The sequence below is a fragment of the Pezoporus occidentalis genome, unplaced genomic scaffold (genome assembly GCF_034315485.1).
Source record: "Pezoporus occidentalis ecotype Australia unplaced genomic scaffold, CSIRO_AGI_Poc_V1 ctg5, whole genome shotgun sequence".
In the NCBI taxonomy this organism is placed as follows: Eukaryota; Metazoa; Chordata; class Aves; order Psittaciformes; family Psittacidae; genus Pezoporus; species Pezoporus occidentalis.
Window position 1 is genome coordinate 58,458 of NW_026915835.1, and position 27,426 is coordinate 85,883.

At 40.2% G+C, this 27,426-nt stretch overlaps 1 protein-coding gene across 8 annotated transcripts in view; it reads left to right on the top strand.

Moving 5' to 3' along the window:
• ENOX1 (ecto-NOX disulfide-thiol exchanger 1) overlaps window positions 1–27,426 on the top strand; it is a 371,724-nt gene that overhangs the window by 40,808 nt on the left and 303,490 nt on the right. Inside the window, exon 1 of one of the 8 annotated variants that reach the window (XM_062636828.1) lies at window positions 14,653–14,677. The exons of the other annotated variants lie outside the window; for them this stretch is intronic. The gene's annotated coding sequence lies outside the window, so the exon portion shown is untranslated. Of the gene's footprint in view, window positions 1–14,652; window positions 14,678–27,426 lie in introns of those variants that run through there. 8 annotated transcript variants of the gene reach the window in all.

A 27,426-nucleotide genomic window follows, 5' to 3' on the forward strand; every position in this document is an offset into this window, starting at 1 on the left:
TACCAAAGGGCTCTTTGAATATGGTCTGAAAGGAGAGCTTACAGTCTAGAGGGGACCATCAGTGGGCTAAAGCTGGCACTTCAGGCTTTCTGCCAGACACCTCCCTCAGTCTGACTAACCTGAAAAGGAGGGATCTCCAGGTGGCTTAACATCCTGTTTTACCTTCTCTCTGCTCCATTGACTGAAGTCACCTGCAGTGCAGCCAAAATGATTCAATCCTACGTTCAGAGATTAGGCAATATATAAAAAAAGGAAATAAAGAGAAAAAAGAAACCCCACAAAACCAAAAGAAAGGAGAGCTTAATATCCATGAATGTTGCTGGCAAAGACTGAGTTTCCCCATAGCTTCCTAGTTAGTGCTAATCGTCAGGGACCTCTGGAGGCTTGTAGTCAAATTTCCTGCTAAAAGCAGGATGATTACTACCACTACTTTAGGTCAGCCAGGCTTTCACTGATGTACATTGATAAGATGGTTTCATACGCTGGAGCATTGTGCAGTCAAGGGACTTTTTTACAGAAAACACAGCTCCCTCTCTGTCTTTCCTTCTCAAACAGCCTGCATCCCTGAAAATGCTTTGGTCATGTACATTACCCCAGATCTGTGATTTTGATCATGCCATAGCTCTGCTATCACACACAGACTTCCAATTCTGCCTGGTTTTTGCTCAAGCTCTGTGCAGTGGTGTACAGCTGTTTGTCTGAATGCTCTCTGTTTCGTGACCTCCTCCAGCATGTATTTCTCCTTTACCTGCACTGCTTCCTTATTTACTTCTGTATTCAGATACCATCCTCTCATGAACCTAGCTTAAAGCTTTCTCCACTTGGTAGCAAGCCTGTTTGTGAAGATTTTCTTCCTGTGTCATGTGAATCTGTCTCCTTTTCTTTGTTCTCAGGACTTTTTAGCATTTACCAGGATCTTCATCTGAGATCATCCAGTAACTCCTGTTTGAAAACATAGGACTGGGAAAGGCAGAAGGAACTACACTGAACAGTTGGTTGGGATTGAGATGTTACTTTACATTTTCACTGCCAGACATTACCCTTATGATAAGGCAATGAAATTCACCTGAACACAGTCACCTCCTGCTGTGTCCTTAGTGCATGAGTTTCATCAAATTGCAAGGACTTAGGCAGCTTCCAGGGGCTTGTGCGAGGTGTTCAGAAGTTAATGAGCTGAATTAATTCTAAGAAAACTGAAAATAAAGTCTCAACTATATATAGATAGTGAGATATGTATGGAAATGTATATAGCTGTCGGAGAAACCATTCCTGGGGAGGAAAAAGAGTTAATGAGGCATTTCAGTGTCTTTATATGGAGCTGTAGAAATTTCAGCCACTTAACTTTAGCAGGAATATCCTGGAGCGTTTGAAGAGCGGTGAATAATTTAAAATAAATAAGGTCAATGAAGAAGGCCCTGTTTGCCATTCTGAAATGTAAATACTGAAGAGCCTTTAAAGTTTTTGCTCATACAGAAAAAAAAAAGAGAGTACCTGATTAGGTCCTGCATTTTATGAACAGTTGGGGTGAGGACAAGTGCAGTTATCTCTACACTCTGTTTAATCTACATCTTTCAGCATGTGGTCATCTGTCTTTGTTATGTGGAAATTTAACTGATTATTTTTTTCAAGCATTCTTGAATTGCATCCAAGAGGGTTTATGAAGACCAGATGAGATTTGTTAGGATGGTTTCCTCAGAAGCAGTCTGTGTAAAATATGGCATCTTTTAAAAGCATTATTAAAGCTGTTCTTTCCTGTTCCAGTGTTACCCTTGACTTTAAGAATAGGTAAAATTTTTATGGTGACATTTGCATTCTCTAGTATTAAATAGGTGAGTTTGTTACTAAATAAAAAGTTACGGTTTTACTTCAGGGCGGGTATTTGGCAAAATCAGCAACTCTGGCTAGTTGGATTGAATTCCTTTCCAAACTTTTTATTGCCCATGAAAGCACAGTGTGGACATCTGCAGTAAAATTTAAAGTACATATAGTGGATATCACAGAAAAGATAATTTGCCAGTATTTTCTTTTTGTAAGTGTATTAGTAATCATGAAAACGCTCAGACAGACTTTGTCTTTTGACAGATTTTGTTGGTCAATAAGTGTAAGACAGAAGGACCACATGAGTATGGTTTTGGCCAGTCCTCATCTCATTTCTCCTCTACCATTGCAAGAAGTCATAAGGGAGCTTGGTGGAACTCTACCCATCTCCTTTGCTGTTACTGATGGTTCTGGAGGCCTGTGTTTGGACACCAAGAAGACATGCTGTGTGGAGATGTGGTGGTCACTGTGTGTCTGCCACGAGTTCTAACCCTTATGAATCAATCTGACACATGTTCCTCTGTTAATTGGCCCTGGGAATCATGCAACATCATTGGCACACATGATTGTGCACCTGACCCAGGGGTCAGTAACTGAATTCAGCCATCTCATGGGTTATCCTGGTATCCCAAGCCAGGATCAGTTATATTGTGGCAGATCTCGGGTTCGTTCTTGAAAACCTTCTACTCCTTGCCCGGTTCTTACTGAAAGTGAAAATCTTCCTTGCTGCAATTTGAACACATCACATATCACCCTGTCTTTCATGAATGTCTCCTCCTATTTTTAGCAGCCAGTTTGGTATATAGCAACTTACAGAGCTCCTTCTTGGTGTCCCTTTTCATGCATTAAACAATCCTCATTCTGTCCATGTTTCCTCAGAGGTTATATTTTCTAGCAGTCTGTCTCTGCAGTCGTTCTGCATCTTTCTTGGAGTGTGATGCCCCAAACTGAACATAAGACAGCTCTGTTTAGAGAGGATTATTTCACACGTTTCTCTGTCTATATGCCATAGTTTTGTTACGATGTTCTATATTTATGCAACAGGAAGATACATATTATCTACTTGAGATCCTACCCTGCAGAAATGCAACTGAAGAAGTGGTTCCTCCTGGATTTATAAAGTTCATAATTTATATAGTTCATTATACAATTAATTAATCAAGATACACAAATATCTTGCATGTGTTCCTACTGACTGACTCCTATACTGCCCTCAAACTGTAGATTAGATCCAGTTTCAGGTTATAAGCATTTGAATGTAGGTGCCTGAATGTGCATCGTTTGTTAGCTGGGTCACTAAATTCCCTATCTAGTCAATGGAGCCTTGCCAATTGGACCTGTCTTACTGAGGGTCAATTGAAGAGTCTCATTGAAGTCCGCAAAACACCAGTGACTCTATTGACTTGTCCTCCATTATCTGTAAAAATAATTTGTTTACAATCTGGACCTGAATCCCATTCCATCTCTCCAATTTACCCATATAATTTTGAATTCTAATCCAGCCTTCAGAGATGCTTGCAGACTCTTAGAGCTTTGTATTGTCTGTGAATTTCATAAAAATACATTCTATTCCACTGTTGAAGCCATTGATATAAATATTGAATGACATAGAACATTGGACCTGAAACACAACTCTGTGGAACCCTACGGAATATGCTGCTCGTTTGTGGTTGTGATTGTTTTCTGAGCATTTCTTCAACTAGACAGCACCCATGTTAGTACTTTAATAATTTATTTAAGCCTGCTGTTGAAAAATGCTTTGCTGTTTTGTGGTTTTGCATCCTCAGGATTATGAACTCTGTTACTTTTCAGTGACATTAGAACAGCCGTCCTGTTCCCCTCCTCCCTGTACTAGCTGCTCTCTATAACTTCTATATCAAAAGCTGACTTAAGTTTATTCTGGATTTTTGCTGACCAAAATGTCCTGATGTATTTCTTTCTCAACTACTCCCAGATGTAGGAGTAGTTAAAATACATGTTATTCCAGTCCTGTACTATGGATGATTCTACCAGTTGTTTCAAAAACCCTTTTCGCGCTAATTTTCCCTGGCTTGGTGGTTTGCAATAGATCCCCACCATGGGAGTATCCCTGCTTTTTTAATTTCTAACTTCATAATCATTGCATGGAAGTTTCCCTAAGATATTAATTTCCTTATGGCTTGGAACTACATCAATTGTATATGTTCTTGATGCACACTGCAGTATCCTTTTCACACTGCCAGTCCTTTTGAAAGAGCAGTACCTCTTTATAGTCATATTTTAGACACATGGGTTATTCAAGTTTTTGTTACTCCAATTAAATAGTGTTTTCTTTAGATATTTGGCATCTTCAGTTTGTTTCCAATACTATACTGCAGGCACATAGAACTTCAGTAGATTCATTTACTGTTCTTTCTTTATGTTCTTCTTGATTAGTTTATTTCAAGTAGCTTTTAGACCCTTCTTTCGATCATTCCTCTTAATACATCCACACAGGCTTTTGTTATTTCTCTCTGCCCCACACCAATCCTGACTTAAAGTGTTTTTCAGTTAACATAATAGATGAGTGTGTAAAGATGCTTTTCTCTTTTTCACAAGAGAGGCTCCACTCCCATCTGTTTGCTTACACAGCACTTGCTAAGGAAGCCAAAATTCCTCAGCATCTTCAAAGTCTAAAATAGAAAAATGTCTCATCAGAAATAGCAAGAGAGAAAAGTCTTTTTGTTTTTATACCTAGCAAGTTCTTTCACTGCTGCTGCACTGGTGGTGCTGACAGTGGTAGCTGTAACAGTAAGCTGGCATCATCCACTGAGTTTCTGCTCCTTAGTGCTCCTAACCTGGAGCCTATTTGTGCTGGAGATGAGACTTTCCCAGCCACTTTGTGTATTGCACAGGAGTGGAATGCTGTCTTTCAGATTTTGCTGTAAAAACTTACTTTGATCTTTCAGTTCCATTTCAGCACATACAATTTCTGTCAGCACTTGTAAGAGCACAAATAAGAGCCCTGAAACTCTTTAACCCAGGCTCCTTGTGCTCAAACTGGTTTCCTCATCAGGGGTGTAGAAATTAGCTATGCTTTGATGTGGCAGACTGAGAATTGCATTTCATTTTAGAATTTGATGATACCAGGGCTTCATAAATATAAGATGTGGTGTTACAAGTAGGATACTTGATCTCCAAGTATTTATTTTCCATTCAAATAAATTCATTTTACATTGTTCTGATGAGGTCAGGGTGCCAGACTTCAGGTTTGCTTGATCTTATGAGAAGTGGGTGTTGTGCTAAAGAAATTCCACTGCACCGGGAGGGTTTGAACCTTGTGGTTTTGGCAGCTGTGACTTTTGGCTTGCCAGCAGACATGTGGGAAATACCAGGGTATCTATTGTGAACAGCAGTGAAATAGTTAACAATGCTGACACTTAGAACAGCTGGAGTTAGTTCTCTGATGTTACCATCTAAAGAGAGGAGCGGGGTCTTGAGCATGGACTTCCCTGATGGCAAGGTGGGACCACAGCCAAGACACATGGCATTCAGGTCCTTTGTGTACAGCCAAGTTACTTTAGATAGAGGATGTTTCTTGAAAGCCAGGTAAATCAGAAGTGAAATTGTAAACTATGGGCAAATATCTATTTCATGTGTTTTTCTGGACATGATGCCCCAGCAGTTTTAAACTGCTTTAATCTTCTTTCTTATATATATAGGTCCTGCCCTTTAGATAATTTATAACACTACAACTTCTAGCTCCAAAAGCTCCATCTCAGTCTTGGATGTTACCCATTTTTTGGGAGTCTCAAGTTGTGAAATTGTATCATTTTTCCCTTTGAATTGCTTAGTTCAGCAGTGGTAGGAAGAGATGTGCAAAGTGGGGGCCTTTCCCGCTCCACAGCTCAAAGGGCCTGTGTGTGCTTATGACACATCTAATAAAATGGAATTAGTGGGAGGATGCACACTGTGGTATTAGTAACAGCCTGAAGAATGACTTTCCTGCATGATCTCTGGTGTTCACTATGTTATTTAGAGACCTAGTGTCATGTATGTATGCTATAGAGGTGCATTTATATTGTATTAGGTGCAGAAAGATATTAGCAGCAGTAAACTGTTATATTTATACTTTTTTTTTCTTTAGTGATGAAAAAGAGATACCACCAAAGATCGGGCTCTTTGAACAGTCTTTTTTTTTTTTTTTTGTAAGTTTCTTTTTCTGCTCACGGAACCATAGAATCAGAACTCTTTTAGGCTGGAGTGGATCTCTGGAGGCTATCTGGTCCAACCGCTGCTCAAAGTAAGACAAAGTAGGTCAAGTTGCTCAAAGCCTTGTCCAGTTGGGTTTTTGAGAGATAGTCCTTTGTGAGATAGTTTGGTCGGGAATTGTAGATCACTGTTGTGTGCACTTTTTTGTTTTTGCAGAGCATATATGTTATTGTATGTTTTTGAAGTTTTTCTGGATTACTGTATGTGGACCTTGATAATTAATTCTACAGGAATTTTCAATCTTTTTTAAAAGAAACCCCATAAAAATAGTATCAGATGGAAACCTACAGTAATATGTTATATTCATCTGTATATCTTCAACAGCATGACATAAGAGAAGGAAAATAGCACTGTCCTTGAAGCTTTATCTCACTAAAAGTGTGTCATCACCTGTTGATTTCTGTTCAGCCTGGAAGACACGATCCTTAATGAGATTCCTCTGAGAGCTAATCAGAGTCAGCCTTACAGTCAGGAGTAGCAATGAGAAATTGCTGTGCTCCTTGGCAACTCCTGCCCGACTCTGGATCGTTTGTTGTCAACAGAAAGACTGAATTCTGCCTCCACCAAACCTGACTGATAGTGGGCAGGAGACCATGCCACATGGCATCGCACAGCCCTCCTAGAAAGGTTAGGAGGCTGCTGCCTAAGGTGCATAGTCAAGGAATATGGAGAATCTGCTGTCCAAACTTAGCCCCTTTGGCACTCAGGTTTGCAGATTTAAATTAGAGATTATAGAGGCTTTAAATTTCACTTTGGACATGGTTGCTATTGTTTTCTATGTGCAGATACCAGAACCTTTAGGCTGTCTTCTGGTAAGGCCTTGTAAACTAATGGCTTGTCAGAGAAGACAGTAATTGATGCTGTCCTTGAAGCCCTTGGTTTTGGCACAGAGTTTATTACTTACATATGAAAAAGCCAGGAGTTAACACACAAACTTGCAGTTCCCTCATCTTAGCAGATGGCCAACTCCAGAGACGTTTTCCTCCTGTTCTTTCTGAGTTCCTGGAAAAGGATGTTCCCCTTAATTCTACCCTGGTCTTTGACTTGTCTGTTTTTCCTCTGAGCCGCAGATCAAGCCAGGTACAGAATACACATGCTTCCCAGGAGATACTAAGTGGTAGATTGTATCCAAACTGTGGGCTGGATACAATCTACCACTGGATCACAGTGGGTGATAGCTGTTTCAGAGATGCCTGACTGGTAACTGAGTTACGCGCTTTCTTAACTAGCAAGTATCTTGGTATCACATCTGCTGATTTCTTCAGGAAAAGCTGCTTATTCACAAATTATGTTGTTTTTTCTTTTTCTCCTACTTGGAAGGAACTTTGTGTGTACTGGCTGCTCTTTTAGCTCTCACTAAAAAGAGTATTTCTAATACTAAATTTCTAATTTCTACTAAAAAGTATTTCTAATCCTCTCCTGAGTTCTTAAACTTTGCTGGAGACTACACCCTGCCTTGGTATCCAATGTAAATCCTTTCAATGTGAAAATTTTGGATCTTTTACATCAAAATTTAAATATGTCTTTGGTAAGATGCCTGTTTCCTACATATCAGGTCAAACAAATATTTACATATTTACAGCAAATGTTATCTTTTAGTGATATGTAATGAGATTTTAACTATAGCTATCATTTTCAGAGTCCTGATACGCAACTATATGGGAATATATTAAAACCTGTGTATATGACCCCTCTTTCTGAGCTCATTCTTTCCCACTCGCTTGCTGTAGCCCAGTAAATACACATTTTTGTTTCATGTTTCTATCACTGAATGCTGCAAAACTCACGCTTTTTAAGAACTGTATAAATACCCATCTCCCAGAGCCTTTGTCTATCTTTGTTTTTCTTTCCCTTGACAATGAACCATCTTCCTGAACATCATCTTTACAAATTGCCACTTTTATAACCCTTCCTTGTTTTTTACTACTTTTACCTAATTTTACATTCTCCTTTACTTCGATGGCAGTCGCAGCAAAGGATCTCAGCAGCTTGCTTCGTGAGGCCCCCTCTTCAGGATGTGCCATGAAGGACAGGCACGTTGGGAATTGGGCACGTACAGCAATTCGAGCTGTTGGAAGACAGGAACTTCTGAAGTGGCCTCTTTGCTTACTGAAGAGCCCTGTCATGGTGCCCTGCCTGAGAGCAGATGAGGAGTAGGGAGGCGACAAACTGAAATTGCCATTGCTTATCTCCAAACTCTTCTCAGTTGCTCTTTTTTTTTCATGCCTCCAGCCCAGCTGTAAAGCAATAATTAACCTGAGCCTTTTAATTTTTCCCCAGTTGGCTTTAAATTAGCTCTGTTGTCATGTTGTGTGGAGTAATCCTTCAGGCATCTGTGGGGTACACTACCATTTAAACTGTTCATGAGCGCACGGGTATTTACTGTTTGGTCAGTATTTATTTTACTATTATAGTATTCATTATTTTGGGGATTTTGTGTTTGTGGAGGAGCCATAATAGGGGGCTTTATTGTCTTAGATACTGCACACACAGAGGATAAAAAGTAAAATCCCTGTTCTGTCTGTGATGCAGGGAAGTCCAAAGCTCTTTAACAGCACTCGTGGCTAAACCTCCTAATGTGAAACAGAATGTGTCAAATTAGTTTGAGGAATTTTCAGATCAAAATCCTGTTGATTACAGAGCTTTGTTTTTTGAATAGACTGTTGCTTGTTTAGATGAAATGGTATTGTTTGCAGATGGTTCAGGTATAGACAGCTCTTTTCAAGGCAGGAAAATTTGGGATTTCTTGTAAATGGCATTCTTAAAATAGTTTGTAATAGGAAAGCGTGAAAGAGAAGACAGGATCTTTATTTCAGCCAATTAAATCTTTCTCACAGGCTCTTGTAAATCTCATATTAGTATCAAAACAGTGGGACACGTGGGTTTGTTTTTTTTTTTTTAAATCACAGGTTTCTTTGTGCTCTGTTTAATAGAGTCTAAAACTGATATTTTATTAGTATTGTGCAGTAATATGGTCCATAACTATAAAGCCTATTAAACACTTCATAAATTCTTCAGGGAAACTTCTTTCAAATGTTGCACTGTGTTTTTATAAGTTATAACCCTCTGGAAATTGGCTTACTATCAGTTTTCCATCAAAGTAAAGTGTTCCAGGAAAATGGAGGATGACCTAATGTGATCTAGATCGAAAGCATCAGTGAAACTTGATGATTATCCATGTTTTCATACTGTATGTGTTACCAGTGGATTCTTATCAAAACACATTTAGGTTGATGAAAGGCAAGCCAGAAAGACATACCTAGAAATTAAGGTTCCTACTTGCATCACTGTAATAATAAAGATTTTAAAAGTGAAGCTGTAACCCTCATATTTATTTGTGAATTGAGTGGCAGAAGCCCCAGCACAGGACAGGATAATATGGATATGGTGAACTTTAAATATTCAGAACATGAACTTGCTTCTTTGCATTTGTAAAATGATGGTATGAAAATCTAGTAGCGTACAAAAACTAATCTAGCAGTGTGCCAAAGTAATTAAAGCAAAGTAAATAATCTCCCGTGTTCTTATTCCCCACAGAAATTGTTTAGTATCTTATCTTTTCAAACTAGTTTTCTGCTAATTCATGATGTCTTTGTAAAACTCTCCTTATACAGCCAGTGCTGTTGTTTTCCATGGTGTGGGAATATCTCTCCTCCTGTCTTGCCCACATTCCAAAAAAAAAGATGTTTTCTCCATAGAGTGGAAATGCTTATTTACTTAGTGGAAGGTCTTTGATCGCCTCAAGTGTATGTGGTATATGACACTTTCTAACGTTTTGGTGCTATGGGATGTTCTGTTGCTGGAAACCAGGGACCTGATGCTGATCTTGTTTTGGTAGAAATTAGACCTAGCTCTGTTGAAGTAAGTAAGGCATAAGGCTGTTGTGAGGCAGATCAGATTATCTGTCTTTGAGCTGTCCCTAAATATTAGATCTCAATGACCTTTGGCTCTTACAGTTCCCTATTACTGCGGCCGAGAAACACAAGAGGTGGAGTAAGACTTAAATTATGTTAAAATCATCCAGTATTCTTACATAGGAGAGCATATTTCCTTACATATATCCTGAAGCACAGTTTTAACTGGGAAAAATAAGTAAAGTACAGGTTGGTGATGTGGTGCAGTGGTGTGACCTGGAACTTTCCCTTTTTGGTGCTGATTAAAAGAATGTGCTGTTGTGTGTAGACAGTGTAAATGACATAAGACTGCAGAAGCAGATGCTGGGCAACTGTCATCCTTTTTTGACCAAGCCCCCCCCTCCCCCCCATTTGTTTGTTTCTAAACAAAAGATCTTTCTGAGACTGCCATGACAATCTTTCTGTCTGGGCTTTCTGTCTGTGCCACAGCTACTGTGAGAGGATCGTGACACCACTTTATTTCCAAATAAATGTTAGTTTGTCCATGATGAATCACACCTTTCTTGGAAACTTCTATGTGTTATGGGGAGGCTGAATCCAGCATCCCAGTCAAGATGAGACTGCAGCGGCTTCCATGTCCTGGTGTCCAAACAACAACAAGGATGGGGGCTGTATTCCTACAGTGGTGTGCCAATAGGCACACACAGAGACACACACAACGTATATATGACCAGGCACACAGATCAACAGATACACTCAGTACTCATGCAAACATGAACACCAGCAGTGACCATATAGAATGGTTTGGATTGGAAGGGACCTTAAAGATCATCCAGTTCCACCCCTCCTGCCATAGGCAGGGACACCTTCCACCAGACCAGGTTGCTGAAAGCCCCATCTGCACATGCTTCTCTCCTTGCTGGCTGCTCAAGATTAAGACCTGTTAGTGGGGATATATAAGATATTTGTGTGTGCAGTATGGATCCCTCCAGCAGCTGGGCTTAAACAGTCCCTCTCTTCAGCATCTGGCCCTAGATATCCAGTCTCTGATGGTGCTGGCACCTGGATATAGGAGACACCAAAGGCAGTTACTCAGAGCCCCCAGCCCCTGCACACTGGAAAGGGCCCCTTGTCCTGCGGGAAAGCAGTGTTTAATGAGGAGACAGGACAGACTGTGCTGATCAAGGCAGGGCATGGCCAGACAAGTACGATGACAAGCCTGTTCACATGCAACCAGCCTCTTTTATCCCCTTATCCTTCTGCTTTCTCATGGTTGTTGTTCCCCAAATCACCTTGATCTCTCCTTCTTCCTACTTTTAGTTCCTCCTGAGACATTGAGGTCTTACACAATCCCCAAATGCCCTTCCCCTGCATCCCATAGTGTGCCCCATGCTCCCAGGCTGTGACCACTGACAAGCTGTGGGGTGACCCAAATACCATCTCCCATGTCCTGACCTGGTCCCCAAGGCTAAGGCTCCCATGGGGGGTCTGGCTTGTGTCTTCCAGGGGTTACTGGGGCTCCTCAAGCTTCTATGGTGCCTCTGGACTCTCTGTGTGCTGCAGTTGTGTTGACTCCAATGATGGGCTCCAATGAGGGGAGAAGGGGAGGAGACAGATTTGGGTCCCCACCACCAAATTCCCCATGCTTCTTCAGGTGCATGCAGAGTGTTTATCTCAGAGCCAGGTAGCTAGACAGAGCAAGTTCAATGGAGCAGCTTTTTTTAATGTTTCTTGACATTAACAGATCCATTTCTCAATTAGAATGGAAGACAGATTATGTGTGTCCGCAGGGTGACACTGTACTTTTGTCCAGTAACTGTAAAGTAAATGGGAAAGGTTACAATAAATAGTATTTCAGTTTAATTATTCCTAGAAGACCATAGTGACTCACTGCAGGGATTTTTTTGTTGTTATTGTCCCTACAGCTAGTGAGCAACGTTTAGAAGACTTTATATATTTATGGTGGGACAGATTTGGATTACATGGCTCTGTTTTTCTCAATGATGCTTTCTGTGAATATAGAAAAAATGCTGTTCACATTTCTTTAGTGGCATTTCCATGTACTTGTTTTAGTTTCAGTAAATACTGCAAGCTTAAGCCTGCCTATAAAACAGCTTCTGTCTTCACATGCTATCTCTGACAGAAACTGCATTCTGAGATGAGATGAGATCTACAGATGATGATATTTGTAGAAAATAGTGAATTTGCTTAGATAATATTGATGCTTTCATAGGGTCAGTAATAAAGATCTGGCAGAGCTAACAAAAGCAGTTCAGAGGGTAAAAAGCAGAAGTGTTTAGTGTTAACTTTAGTTTTATTTTTGCTAGTTAGGCCACACTTGTTTGCTCCAAGGAAAACAGGGCTGACTATTTTTGCTGATTAGAAATACATCACTGGTCTGAATCACATCTGTAATTAGTAGAAAGATTTTAAGTAGATGTTGGATATTTTTCTGGCACATGATTTGCATTGTTAATTTACTATATATGCGTACATATGTGTATTTACAGGTGTAATGAACAAAAGGAACAGCCAGTTGTCATTCAAAGCAATCAGTTAAAGGTGCTTCATAGGCTGGCATTGCTATTCCTTCTGCTTGGGGCTAAATTTGCTGCTTCTGGACAGCTTGAGTTTGTCACTGTAAAGTAAGTGGGGTTGGGAAACCAGAAAATAAGCCTGTGCTTTGCTCCTGTCATCTACTCAGTCTGGTAATTCACTCCGCAGAAGTGCTGGTGAAAATAAAACTCCTTAGATTTGCTCAGTTGGTTTCTGGGACAAAGAAAGAAATACTGAAGGTAGGGAGTGATTTTGAGGGAAGGCTTGCAGCAAAGCAGGCCTGGAAGATGGAAGAGCTGGGCTGGAATGCGGCTTGTATTCCCCTGCTGCATCCAAACTGAACCACTGAATAGGTACAAATGTAGATGGCAGGATAAAAATGGAAACTATTCAAACCAAAAGCAATTAACTTGTATACAGATGGCTTTCTGGCATTCACAGCTGTATAGATTTTGGTAGTGTACTTTTTTAGATGTGCCACGGAAGGTTAAAGCCTCTATATGTCTATCTCCAGCTGTTCCTGCACGTAAAATAGATAAGGAAATGAAGCCAAGTGAGCATTGTGTATAGTGCCAGACTTGCTTGAGGAGATAGGCATCTCAAACATTAGTGCAACATCCCGTCCTGTCAAATGGCCCTTGTATTGGCCTTTTATGAGAAGAAATTACATATTTTGCATCAAAGGAGTCACTGCAATTTCATAAAAATGAAGTAAGGGGAACTGCTATTTATACGTCATATCTCTAGGATAAAGCTAGGGGCTGAGAATCCTGAGCAGAAGTGGAGGATATGCTGAAAGTATGAAACGCATGAGCTCTTCAAGCAGCATCTGTATATGCTGGAAACTGTGTCTCTGGAAACCCTAGGATTTAAACTGCTTCCAATAGAACAAAGTGTGCTGTTCATGTGCCACGATCCTTTACACTGCAATGCAACTTCTCAAAACACTCGTTTTGCCATGCTTTAAAATAACAAAACCATTTTGTGTTAACATGAAATCTACATTGATTTGCATTTTCACATAGAACATAATAAATATGGGTTTGGGTCAGTGGAAACCTGCATTTTGTCAGCTTTTTAAAAATCAATTAAAAAAAAAAAGAAGTGTTTTAAATATCTTGTTGAAATGGTCAAAATGTTTAGAGCAGGTTTCCCAAAACTGTGGTTGTAAGTCCATTTCTGAATATTTCAGGCTGGTACAAGGCCACCATTGCAATAATCAGCCTCATGCACATGTATTGGCCATGAGTTGTCACCACTAATGGAGAAACTGCTCAAGAGAAACAGTTACAGCCCTGGTATTTATTTATCTGAATTTTATGTCTCAGTTTCTTTCTGATGACACTGTTAGCTGGAATGATTTGTCTGTAGCATCAGGATTTTCTGTTTGGTTCCTAGTTGTCTTGTAGACTGCTGGAGTGCCTCCCAGAGGTCTCTAGTCTTTCCTTATCACATTGTGTTATGGTATGGATCTGTGTATGGATTGCTTTTAGTTTCTGCCTGCTCCTGCTGTGTTTCCACAGTGGTGTCTGCAGTTGTAGGAACCATGTGCTTTGTCTTCCTGCTTATTTCTTACAGAGTTCCCTTTTAGCAAGTAGATAGCTGGGAAGGGGTGTCAAGAGCCCAGCCTGTATTCTGTTGTGAAAGGTGGGACCTAGTATTTCAGAGAGGAATTTTCTATGGGAAATGAAGGATTCCATCCCACCATTTCTAGATGAATATTGCACCTGTTTACTTATCACTAAGAAGACTTCTCTATTTAATGTTCTCTGGGATATATGTTTTTCCCTTGATCCACTTGAAGTGCTTTCTCATGGTTAATGATCTGAATTTGCCAAGCACACTGACTCATTTCAGTGCTGTTTTTCATTACGTAAGCTATTAACGGGTCACTGCTCAGATGCTGGAAAATCTGTTTCAGGCTAATAACGAGGTGCACAAATGCCTCTCCATGGTATATTTGCTACTTGTGCACACGTGCTCTGGCTTGGTAGTTGGTAGAAAATCCCATGGCAATATGGGATGCGGCATCTATGCCATTAGCACTCAATTCCTAATCAGCCTTTCATTTACACATACAACACTTGACTTTTTCTAGGATTTTTGCACTATTTGGCTGAAGGAGGGTGAGAGGAAACACACTGATGTGCAGAGGAAGGTGTTGATAAGTAAGGAAGTAAATTCTTTCCAGGAGAATCAGCATTTTTGCAGTAGAGGAGGTAATAAAGCACAATAAAGAACTGTCTTGGAGCTGCATATGAAAATCTGGCTCTCTGGCATAGAATATTTTCCCTGAAAGTCAGTAAAAAGGCTGTTCAGGAATGTGAATTTATGAAGATAATTCAGAAGAGAAGTAGTTGGACACAGAAAAGCCTTGAAGAAAACATGAAGGAAGTTATTTTAGGTCCCAAGTTTTGACAGCTCAAAATTACACTGTTAGAGCAGACAGTAATTACTAGAGAAGCAGATCCTCCTGTTGCCTTTCTTTGTTAGATAATGTCCTTTTGCTTACAGATGGTTGCCTTCACATGCACACGGTAATTTTTAGTGTTTTCTTCAGTGTACAGACAAATTGTTTGAGAATGGATGAATGAAAATTAGAAATGGGTCCAAGCTTGGATTTTATTCCTGAACTTCACCCATTTTCCAGAAGGAGAAAAGAAGATCGTATTTCCTGTATGTGGCAGGACATCTAGAAGAAAACAGTTCATGGTTTCCTCTTTTTATACGCTGTTTCAAACAAAAAAACGCAAAAAACTACACCATTCACACCTCACTCATTTTAGAGGGAGGTCTAAATTATGTTTCTCCTAACAAAGACAATCCTACGAGGAGCTTTCATCTGTTCAGAGATTCACAACCCAACTGGTAGAGTTTAGGATCTTTGATGTCAATAGCTTTCCTTATCAGGGAGAAAATTAAAAAGACAATCTTTGGATGCTCTTGCACGGGAAGGAAGTATTACAGTTAATGCATGGTCTGAAAAATCTTTTAAGCATAAAACAGAACAGTGCAGAGACAGTTTCCCTGAAAGAAAAAAGGGACACTGAAAGATTTCATAGAACCATAGAATGGTTTGGGTTGGAAGGGACCTTCAAGATCATCTAGTTCGAACCCCTCTGCAAAGCATACGAACACCTTCCACTAGACAAGGCTGGTCTAAGCCCCATCCAACCTGGCCTTGAACATTGCCGGGGATGGGGCAGTCACAGCTTCTCTGGGCAACCCATGCCGGTGTCTAAACACCCTCATAGCAAGAATTTCTTCCCAATGTCCAGTGTAAATCTACCCTCTTTCAGTTTAAATTCATTCCCCCTTTTCCTATCCTAAATGCCCCGGTAAAAAGGCCCTCTCCAGATTTCTTGTAGGCTCTCTTTAGATACTACAAGAAGCTGCTCTAAGATCTCTGTGGAGCCTTCTCTTCTCCAGGCTGAACAAGCCCAACTCTCTCAGCCTGTCTTCATGGGAGATTGTGTCGTTGCGTTTGTTATGTAAGAGATAATTGCATGGTAGAGACAGAAAGCAGGTTTCATTTAGAATCAAGAGGACAGGATGAATGACGTTAATGAAAAGCTGATTGATGGAAGCAGGAGTTTGTCTACCACACCACGCGCATTTTCTCAACCCCAGAAGTCATTGTATGGACCTCTGAGTTACATGATGGGTAGATTAATCCTTTTTCATACTGAATTTGTATGGAGAGTCTGCTGTGCCACTGTGGAGGAGGGATGAATCCAGATCTGATCCTGCGGATTTTAGTTAGGTGCCTGCTCTCCTCATGCAGCCAAGAGGACAGCTTCAGAGAATGTTCCAGCCCAGCTATGTTTTGCATTGCTTTTAGGCATTACCTATCTCTCCCCTCACTGTATGGAAATGAGATACAGCAAGAGCTTGGATTTACTCCATGCATCCCTAGGTCTTTAACCGGCCTTCTCAGTCAGGAATCCAGTTGCCAGAAGCTCCTTGTTTTTCTCCAATGAATATAGGGGGCAGCCTAGACAAGGGGTGCATGGCAGTTGCAGATACCTCTCTGTTTTTCTTGAAATACAGGAAACCTCGTGATTAATTGGTGGTACTCTGACAGCTGGGATTGTTCTGTTTATTTTAGTTCTTGTTCTAAGAATAAGACTGCTTGAATGGCTGTGTTAATAAATAGGATCCCAAGTAGAGGCATGTGTTTTGCAGAATATTTTGTTATCTACTGTGGCTTCTCCACATCCTCCTTTTATGACTAAGTCAAACCCACAGTCTGCCAAGTGTCTGCCAGTATAAAAACCCACCTGCCAGACTCAATGCCATTAACTATTTCCCTATTTTGTTTATTTCAGTTAACATCCCTAAGCATCATCTTGCTTGTCGAGTAGATTCTGGGTCTTGATTTCTCTGTGATAACTACTAGTGTTGTATTGGTGTCCATAGGTGGTGCGGCAGCATCCCAAGAAGTTTTCTATGGCATTGACAGAGCTTGAGATTGCTTTGAGCCCCTTTTGTAGCAGATGCAGATTTCTTACAAGGATTTAACTCTGCAGGGATCTGGGGCTTGTAAGTCATGCATTCATAATGACACCTTGAACTCAGGTACTGCACAAAGCCAAAAAAGACGTGCCCTCACTTGAAGCCTAGCAATCAAGACAACAGTGTAGACATTGCTTTGTGATATCATATTATCAATTAACCACCTGTCAGGGATTTTCTGTGACTCAGAGAGGCAGTGGTTGGCTGGCTGCTGCTTTCTGGGTAGCCCCTCATAATATGGTCCTATGTCCTCTGTCTTAGGTAAAATCTAATCCTTGACATTGCAAACAATTTGTGTTCATTCTCATTATGTGATGCATGTCTGTGAGATGAGTCAGCCACACAACTCATCATGACCAAGACAGCTGAAATTATACAGAAGATGCTAATTTAGTCACTGTTATTGTTTTTTCTAATATATGGGAAGTCAACCACATGTTAATTATTTTTCTTAAGGACAGCTCCATTAACATTTAAACTGGTGTTACTAGTGGCAAGAAAAATCTCTTCCAGTCATGTGAAAACACTGTGTAAACAGCAGACCTCATGATCCTACGCTTGGGATGTAAATTCTTCAAAAGCTGGTGTGCCAGAATGTGCCTTGCTTTCTTAAGTGAAAGATGGGGCTCTTTAGTCTTTGTATTTACAATTAGTCTTGATTAGTTACACGTATTTTGAATTTCACAGTTTGTGGACAACTGGTTTCCCTTTACCTGAATCCATAGAGAAATCTAATGCAGAAGGACCCTAACATGATTTTTTAAGACTGTAGTGGGGATGGTGGTTAAAGAACCTAGGCCTTCAATTTGGATGAAGTTGTAGGATATGTGCCTCTATACCCACGTTTTCTGAATTATGAAACCTGTACAATGCTTTCAGCATTTACTCCTCTGTGCTTTAGGGATGTTTAAGATGAAAAATCCAACCCACCTGAGATCTAAAGGAAAACTGGAAAGATTTTTTTCTTTCAAATGCTGAATGGGTTCATGTGCAGAGAGGGAGTATTATCTGATTGGGATAATTTTAAAATATATGCCTGCACTGCATGAATAAATGTGACACTTTGAGGCTTAATTGGGTAATGCAATTGCACTCACAGACACTTCAACATTGTGGCAACAATTAACGCACGTAAACTTGCTAGATTTTTGTGTGTAGTTACAGTACACTTAAGAATCTTATTTGTAATGAATTAGTCTCCTTTTTTTCTAATTCAGAATGCAAATTTTTATATCGTTTTGTAAGTGTTTCTCATTTTAAAAAGCCATGTAATTGTTACATTTGCTCAGCGTGATGTTATACAATGGAGGGGGAGCCCAGGAGCATTTTGGCTTTGCAAGGATCCGAGTGTGTCACCTGCTAGACACAAAAGGCCTTAATCCCTAAAAACTCTTGGGACGTACTGAAAAAATATATGAATTCTTTCTAAAGATTATTATTCCCTTGTACTCTGTTTTACCCCCCTCATCCCCAGAACTCAAAACTATCCAAACAAAGCCTTGCAAGAGTCTTTACTATGCCCCTGAAAGCAAAACAAGAGAGGTACCCTTGATGGTAGCCTAGGCGTAAAAGTCAGGCCCTCAAATTAGAAGATTGTAAAAATAAGAAAAAGTGTTTTTTCTTCCACTCTTCATGCATTTTAATTTCCCTCAACTTCTCTCACTTGTGAATGTGAGGGTGTGGGAAATAATTTGATGATGAAAAGTGAACATTTTATTCAGAACTTTCTCTGCTTTCTTCAGCTGAAGGTTTCCTTTTGCTTACCCTAAAACAAGGCAGTTTTGGTGTCCTAAAAGTGAGCACACTGAATCAATGACCCCAAAACCTTCAGGTACCTAATGTTGAGTGTTACATGATACTAAACTAGAGCAAAATTATTCTTAATAGAGAAAACTGTGACCTGCAATGAAAGACAGCCTGAAATGAAGGGACTGAAAAGAGGTCTGCCCCCCTGTAGATGGTCTCCTTGGGATAGTCTTTTCCTTTAGTCATTCTTTACAGCCTGCAGCTCTCAAATTTAACGACAGATGCTACGAAATTCTCACTGGAAGATCTCCATGAGCAAAGCCCTTTTCTTTCTGCCACCTCTGGAGCCTTGCTGTGGGTTTGCTCCCCACTTCCTGCTGCAGGAATGGCTGTCTCTCTCTCTTTCCTACCCATGCTTGAGAAACTCCCCATATCTGAGCATTCTCCATCATTAAATCATTCCTCTTTCCAGATATTTCCTGCAGTACCAAATTATGTGGTCTTCATGGCTGCTGCCCAGCCACACATCTTCTAACAGAGCAAAGCGAAACTGGACAAGGAAGTCATGTAGTTACTCTGCTGTAAAGCTGTGAAGGTATTTTCATGACATAGCACCTTTTCTATGTTGACAGTCCTGCTGACTACTGGAAAAAGCCATCCTTCAAGCTGAGCTTTATGTAGTCTTTACGTGAGATTAGTTTTCAGTGATTGATTCTCACCCATTTAGTTAGAACAGAAATAGAATATTTTTTCTCTTTTTTTTTTTTTTCCTTAATACTTTCAACATTGTATGTAATTGAAAAATTACAGCAAGGCTAGCTTTTGGTCACGGTATCCTCATTAGAAATAGCTGAGTTAAGTATAATACAACCAATTTCCTGGTGATAATTTCCTAAAGCTTATTAAAAAATATAAAAAATATTCCTTCTACTTCTTTCATGATCTTCCCTTCTGTGTGGGACTTGGAAAATGCTTCATTCAACTTTTCCATTCCTCCGTCTCATCATTCCCTGGACTTGGTATTTGTGTTTTGTTTTTCCTTTGCTTAGACAACAAGCGGAAAAGAAGCCCAAGGGCAGCAGCAGAGATTTTGTGGCTGGGTTTGCATGCAGAGCTCTGCCCAGAAAGCTGCAGGGTACAAGGAACTCCTCACATATTTAGGGCTTTCTGGTAGGCAGTGTCTTCTGCCTCATTGTCATTCTGGAGATGATAAAATGCTGCTTCATATGGGCCCCTTCCCCATCTGCTCCGTTTCCTCCTCCTGTTGTGTACCTCCAGCTCTGTGGTCTGTAGACCTTCCTGTTGGACCCCAGTGCCTTCCTGCTGATTATCTTCTATCTTTTATGGCATCTCAAGCCGCTCTTTGAGCACTGTCCCACAGCAGTGTCCAACCCCTATGAACTGTAATGCGGCAGCTGGTTTTTCTCTCCGCATGTGTTCAGACCAATTAAAAGCAGTGGGTTGCTTCCGCTAAAGCAACCTCAGTTTCAGGTGCAGGTAGACTGCAGGGACACAGCTGCCACTTTATTGCCTTACTGATATCGCCAGGAGTGGGAATTAGCAGCTGTATCAGTTAAGGGGTAACTCATATTTTAGGTCTTGTCTTAAGAAAGCAGGAAAAATCTCAAATGTATAAGCATTTTAGAAGGATTGCGTGTGGTAAAATTCTAATACTTGTCTTAACTCCTTTGACAAAGGAAAAAAAGGTAGGAAAATAGTAATTTGGGTTCTGATTTGAAAAGTTCCTTGGAAAAGGGGAAGAAACCAAGGAGAAATTGTGTGAATAATTCAGAATCAGTGGTGTAAGGTGTGAGCTGTTGATCACTGTTCTGTCATGCAGATGCAGGTTTCCATTAATATTGCTTTTTTTGAAAGACACAAATCCTGTCTCTGTTGTATGCTTAATTGAGCCCTTGAGGCAGAAAAAAACCAACAAACCTCAACAAAACCGAACCCCCCTAAGGCAAATCAACCCCAAACCCCTATGGCATTCAGATCTATTCGTCAGATGATGATAATGTTCTTTTAAAATATTTTTTAGAGAAGCTGTCCCTGCTATAAATCCCAAATACTTTCTTTGAAATATCAGACCTCTCCATGAAGTGGATACAAGAGGTTTGGTCAGCATTACAGAGTGCAACTGCTATGAGAAAAGCAGAGTTGCGGTGGGTTGTAGAAAGCTAATGTTACACTTGAAAACACTTTCTCCAGAAAATATTTTTGTATTTATATACATATATATAGTGTTAAGACCATTTTGTATTCTCTGGAGAGGGAAACCAAACCCACAGTTAAACTGAAGTCTTTCTTTAAGAAGATTCTGTTAACTTGTGGCTTAAGCATAACAAAAACCAGACAGTATGTTAACATAAACTTTCAGCAAGATATTTTAGCTATAAAATTCAAAACCTCTTCAAAACTAAAGAGTGAACTATTGTACAGCTTTAATCATGTGTATCATAGCTTTAGGAAAACATTGTTACTGTATTCCTTGTAGATCACCAGGTGGCAAGATTATTTCCGTGTTCCTACAGGCTATTCATTTTTTGTGTTTGTTTAACACCAGTTTGAATTTGAGATCAAGAAATCTTAAACCAATTATGAGTACCTGCTGCAGCAAAAATCGTGATTGATACATTCACAACACATGGTTGGTTCTTCTGCTAATGTTATTTTATTAAGGAGTGGAGCAAGAGGGAGAAGGGGACATCAGGCATATGACTTTGTAGTACCAAATTAACCCAGTACTCTGACACATACAGATGTTTCCTCCCTCAGTGCAATCAGTACAAGGCGCACTGATTGCAGCGTGCAGACCTCGAAGAAGAGACAGCTGTGCTGTTGTTGCTAAGCCTATTTCCCTCTTCCCTTTGGGTTATTGGCTTATTTTATGCAGTGGAATGATAGGAATTTAAAAATGAAAAAGTGCTGTTGAGTCACCTAGTCCATCTTGCAGCTAATGCAGGATTGTTCTCTGCAGATCTTTGTCCAGTTGGCTTTAGATGTGATTGGACTTCAGCCAATTTCCTCTGGAAGGTTATTCTATAATAGAATACACTTCATTATTAGGATTTTTTCCCTGTCAGCCTAAATTTTACCTTGCTCAGTATAATCACATTACTTTTAGCTATAGTTTCCTGAAAATCCCTATTAAAAAAAAAAGCCTTAGTGTGTGTATCCTTCCAGAGCTTGTAGGTAATTATCAGATTTAGTTTTCAATAGTGGCTTTAGTCAAGCTATGCATATTTAGTTATTTTAATATTTTCTCATAAATTCGTGTTCCTGATGACTTTTATTGCTGCTATTATTGAGCCAAATCTCAAATTCTTCTATTTAAAATTCAACAAGAAAAGGCTGGACTGAATAAAGACTTAAAGACTAGAACATGGTGCCATTGAAAACCCATCCTTTGAACTCCTGTTTATGACTTCAGATCTGTCTAAATGTTAGCTCTCCTGAGGCAGACTTCAGCAGTAAGATTTGTCTCAGCTACCCTGAGTTACCTACTTCATAATTGCCTGCATCAAAACTATTTTTCCTAGATTCCTTTTACAATCATTGGGCCCTGTAGTTGGGTGCAGTTTGTCTAAGATTAGATATCCACATTAGGATGGGAGGAGTTGAGCCCTAGGGGCAAATATTTGTCTGTCTCAGGTGGGCCTCAGACTTCCTTGGGTATTTAATTATAGGTTCTGTGGATGTTCAGACATCATGGTTCAAGAAGTGAGAAATCTCACTGCTGTCCATAGCGTTACAACCACAGGTTGGAAACAGCACCACAGTGTTCTGGCACTCAGAGAGGCTTGATGCATTGTGTGTCCTGACACCATTCCAAACATATTTGAATGGCATTGAATTCAGTACAGAACTGTGATGGTGTCATGGTTTTGGCTGGGGTAGAGCTAATGAAGGCTCTTACATGACAGAAGCCTACTGCTAACTCTTGCTCTATCAGGTATTTGTTCTCCACTGACAACTTAGTGCTCACAGTCCCCACTGCAGCCCTAGGCAGATGCTGCTCAGATGCAATTCTTGCCTCTTGGCTAGCTAGAGGTTATAGTTTGCTCTCCATGCAGGTATTTTCTGATTTATTCCTGATTTATACTGGAGTAACCAGAAAAAGAAATCAGCGTCTGCCTTTTCATCATTAGTAAAAAAATAAGTGAGTAAGTTTTCCCAGTGGATGGTTACCTTCTGTCAGACTTTGTGACAAAATATGCTGAACCTCCATTCCCTATAATTTGTGCATAATATCCAGGAAAACACTTTGTTCTAAATACCTTTGAAGGGCAAACATCGGGGAGGGAGGAGAGCTGTTGAAATTGAAGGATAATACCAGCACAAGATAATGTTTATTAATTAGTCCTGAACGAATTTAGACTGAAAATTAAAAGAATTTTTTCAAACATCCCAAGAGGTCAAGTTCAGTAAACTCCAGGTGCATTACTTGGAGGTCAAGTTCAATAAACTCCGAGTGCATTACTTGAGCAGAAAACCAAAATATCTGGAACACAGAATTTGGTAAATTTAGGGAAGTTTTTGTGAGAATGCATAAAAGCATTTATGGAGGCTAATTAAAAATAATTAAGCATGAAATATGAAGTCATAGTGTTCCCAAAGGGGCTAGAAAGAAAAATGGCCACTGCTCGTGTGTTTGCTAACAGATGCCAAAAGATCCCAATCTGAGCTTAGTGTAAGAAACACCTTGTTCCTTCCAGACCCTTGGGTTTGAGGATGTCAGCTGCCTTCACCAAAACCATTTGGGACATGTGTCTGGGTCTTTTACCGGTGCTGTTAGGAAGTGGTGTGCATGTGTCTGTGTAACAGATAGTGTGTGGTTGGTCCTCCTGAAGAAAGCAAGATCAGAAAATTAGACAAGACCTAGTTTGTCCTTCTGAGTAGTATATTCTTTCAATAATACAGCACAAGAACTGTACCCAGGCTTTTCCCAGCTGAAGCTTGTGCTGAAACCTTGCCAGACAGCAAGGTTCTGCTCCTAATACACAGTAACTGAAACAAAATGCAGCTATCCTCATCATTCATAAAGACACACAATCCCTGCAGACTACAGGCCTACCACAGCCTACCATGCTTCATCTTGACTGTAGCAGACAGAGTACAGAGTTGTCTGTTGGACAGTTAATTTTGAAGCATCACCATAATGAAAACAAGAAGGACTTAGAGGAGTGTGACTTCTGCAGGTATTTTTAGCTCCCTTTCCTTAAAATTGCTCGGCTTTCTTAATACTGTTTTATCATCACTGTGGTGAATTCATTCTGCCACTAGCCTGTCTGCTAATAATCCTTATCTTGATCAGATTTTCCTCATTATATCTGACTCTTCAGGGAATGGCATCTTGGTGCTTGTCCTCCACTTTTAGCAGGAGATATGAGTGATTAAAAAGACTTCCTAGACTCCTCTCAAGCTGTTTGATCCTGCTTCTCCTCACAGCTCCAGCTTCCATTTTCGCTTCTGAGACAAGAGGGGACATTGGCCTTGCTTTCGGTTAATGCTAAAAATAATGTGAGAAACACCTGTGGATTGCAGCTAGCCCCCACTACAATGGGTGATCATTTCAAGGAGGACATGACAGACCTCTTGTTTCTTCTGTGGATCTTTTTGAATCACCTGTTATTTCTGAGACTGGATGTTACTGATGGCTAGTTCTAAACGATTCCTCCTTTTATGCAGGAATGGTCGTTCAATATTGTGGTGATAGGTGTTATTTAAGGGCCTTCCAGGACAACTAAATGTCATGGGCATGCTGAACTTACCTGTGTTGTCCTCATAGATCTTACTTGTAAAAAATGTGATCTATATTCAACTTACTGGAACCCCTTTTTACATTCTTTGTGATTATTTGAACAGGGTTTTCCCAACAGTTGTCACTGTAGTTAAAGAGAAGGATTAGAGATTTATTGCATCTATTGCATTCAGTTGCTTACTCATTCACTAGGATTAAATAGTGCAGCTTAGTGCTTCTTCCTTACTTTTAAGAGAAAAGGGAAAAAAAAAAATCTATTTCCTTATGGAGTTTCTATTCTAACCTCTAGACTGCAATGATGGCAACACATTTCTGTGTATCCCAGATCCTCTGTAGAGATGCAGCAAGGTAGTGTAGGCTGCATGTTGTGAAAACCTTCACCTTCAGAAGTGCTTGTCACAGTAAAGTTGCTCAATACCTTGTACTTTCATGGAAATATTTCAGGTTGGGAGTCTTTGCACCTTGGACACTACTGTTGAGACAGACTTAAAAGCATTAAGTCCTTTCTCTCATATTCCCACACCTCAGGGGAAGAGGGCATTTTCAGCTCCCATTTGGGAGCTTGGAAAAGGTCTGTATTTGTACAGACCTCCACATTTTTCTTTGTTTAATAGGGAACGTGGGTTTGTACTAGCTTGCCAAGAAGCTAATAAAAGGAAGAATCTCACTTTCTGGTCTATGTCACTCTCAGTTTAGGATAGTCCCAGAGCTGTTTGCTGTTATTGATTATGCTGCTGTCCAGTATAGGTTACTTTGTCCGTAACAGAGGTAGATGAATACCCTCTCTGTGACGGGTAGCAAGAATCTGTTAGAGCAGAGACTAGGGACTAGTAAGCTTTGGGAAGAGTGGCTGGAAAGCTGTTCAGTAGAAAAGGATCTGGGGGTGCTGACTGATGCAGCTGAATGTGAGCCTGCTTGTGTCCAAGCACCCAAGAAGGACAACGGCATCCTGGCTTGTATCAGCAATAGTGTGGTCAGCAGGACCAGGGCAGTGATTACGTCCCCGTACTCAGCACTGGTGAGGCTGCAGCTTGAATCCTGTGTTCAGTTCTGGGCCCCTCACTACAAGAGACACATTGAGGTGCTGGAGCTGGTCCAGAGAAGGGCAGCGAAGCTGGTGAAGGGTCTGGAGCACAAGTGTGATGAGGAATGGCTGAGGGACCTGGGGTGTTTGGGCTGGATAAGAGAAGGCTCAGGAAGGACCTTACCGCTCTCTACAACTACCTGAAAGGAGGTTGTTGTGAGATGGGGGTTGCTGTCTTTTCCCAAGTAACAAGTGATAGGATAAGAGGTAATCAGCCACAAGTTGCACCAGGGGAGGTTTAGATCGGGTATTAGGAACAATTTCTTCACAGAGAGGTTAATCAGGCATTGGAACAGGCTGCCCAGAGCAGTGGTGAAGTCACTGTCACTGGAAGGCCCTTACTGACATGGTTTAGTGGTGGTCTTGGCAGTCCTGGGGTTACAGTTGGACTTGATTACCTTAAAAGTGTTTTCCAACCTAGTTGATCCTGTGATTCTGTGTGGGACTGGGGGAACCGGCTCTGCTTCCTGCTTATTTTATTAAAACAGTGCTCCCTGACTTCAAACACTTATGACCCCAATAGAAAAAACCCAAAGTAACAAGTTAAAAAAATGTTTTATTACATTATCGTGTAGCACACTCCATTTCACACAGTGTGACTGTAATTTCGTTGATGCTGTTGTACAGGTTAATGTACTTTTTGAAGCTGTTTTATTAGACTAAAACTGAATTAATAGAATCATAGAATGGTTTGGGTTGGAAGAGACCTTAAGATCATCTGGTTCCAACTGCCTGCCATGGGCAGGGATGCCTCCCACTAAACCATGTCACCCAAGAATTTGTCCAGCCTGGCCTTGAGCACTGGTAGAGATGGAGCACTTACAGCTTCTTTGGGCAATCTGTTTCAGTGTCTCAGCACCCTCACAGTAATGAACTTCCTCCTTATATCCAACCTGAACTTTCCTTGTTGAAGTTTAAACCCTTTACCCCAAGGCTCTTTTTAACCCTGAAATCTATTAGATGTTGCATCTTAAAGCATCTGTAAGAAGATTGACTCCCAAGAATAATTTCCTCCCTATTTCAGGGAACAGTTAGAATGTTTAATTTTACTTAAGATAATTAGTATAATTTCATATGGGCTTAGGAGATAAAAGAGAAGGTGTGTGGTGGAGCTTCCACAATTTGCCTTTATTAGCTATTCCAACTGTGAATCTGTTGGCCTGGATGTACAGTAAAAAGTGGAGATATTTTTCTGCACTTGTAGTTTTATGTTAAAAAGAACAGATTTAAAATAGTCATGGTAATGATGGAACCTGAAAGAATTACTTTGAGAAATGAGGTATAATAAAGAAAGGCTTATTGTGTTCATTTATTCCCAGATTTCAGTCTTTGACTGAATGAAAAGCTGGAGAGCCCACCATCTTGCAAATTTGAGAAAATGAGAATAGCCTGCTTTGTTAAATATTTTTAACTAGCATCTAAAAGTGATACAGAGTGCTAAAGATATGACCCCTTTATTTTCAGAGACACAAACCCAATTCTAGGAAAATAGTATACACACTCGCTCTAATGTGTATTCATTTGCAAAGAAATAAAAACCTTTTCCACAGTGCCTGGCACATACTGAATATTCGGTGTAACAGAATTTGCACAGAGATTTTAGAAGTTGATGCCTTTAACGTGAGAAGATCACAATACATTTCTGACATAGTGTTTCAACCTGAACTCTTATTTAACAGTTTAGTTAATTCTTAATGAGAAACTGTGGTCCCGTGATGCAGAGATTTGAGAATCCTGCAGCAAGTACTGCTCAACTTTGTCAGTTTGCCTAAGGCACTGAGCAAAACTTGTGTTTAGCTTTGACAATAACAGCAATTACTTATGTAGTAACATGGAACATGCAATGGATGATATAAAAT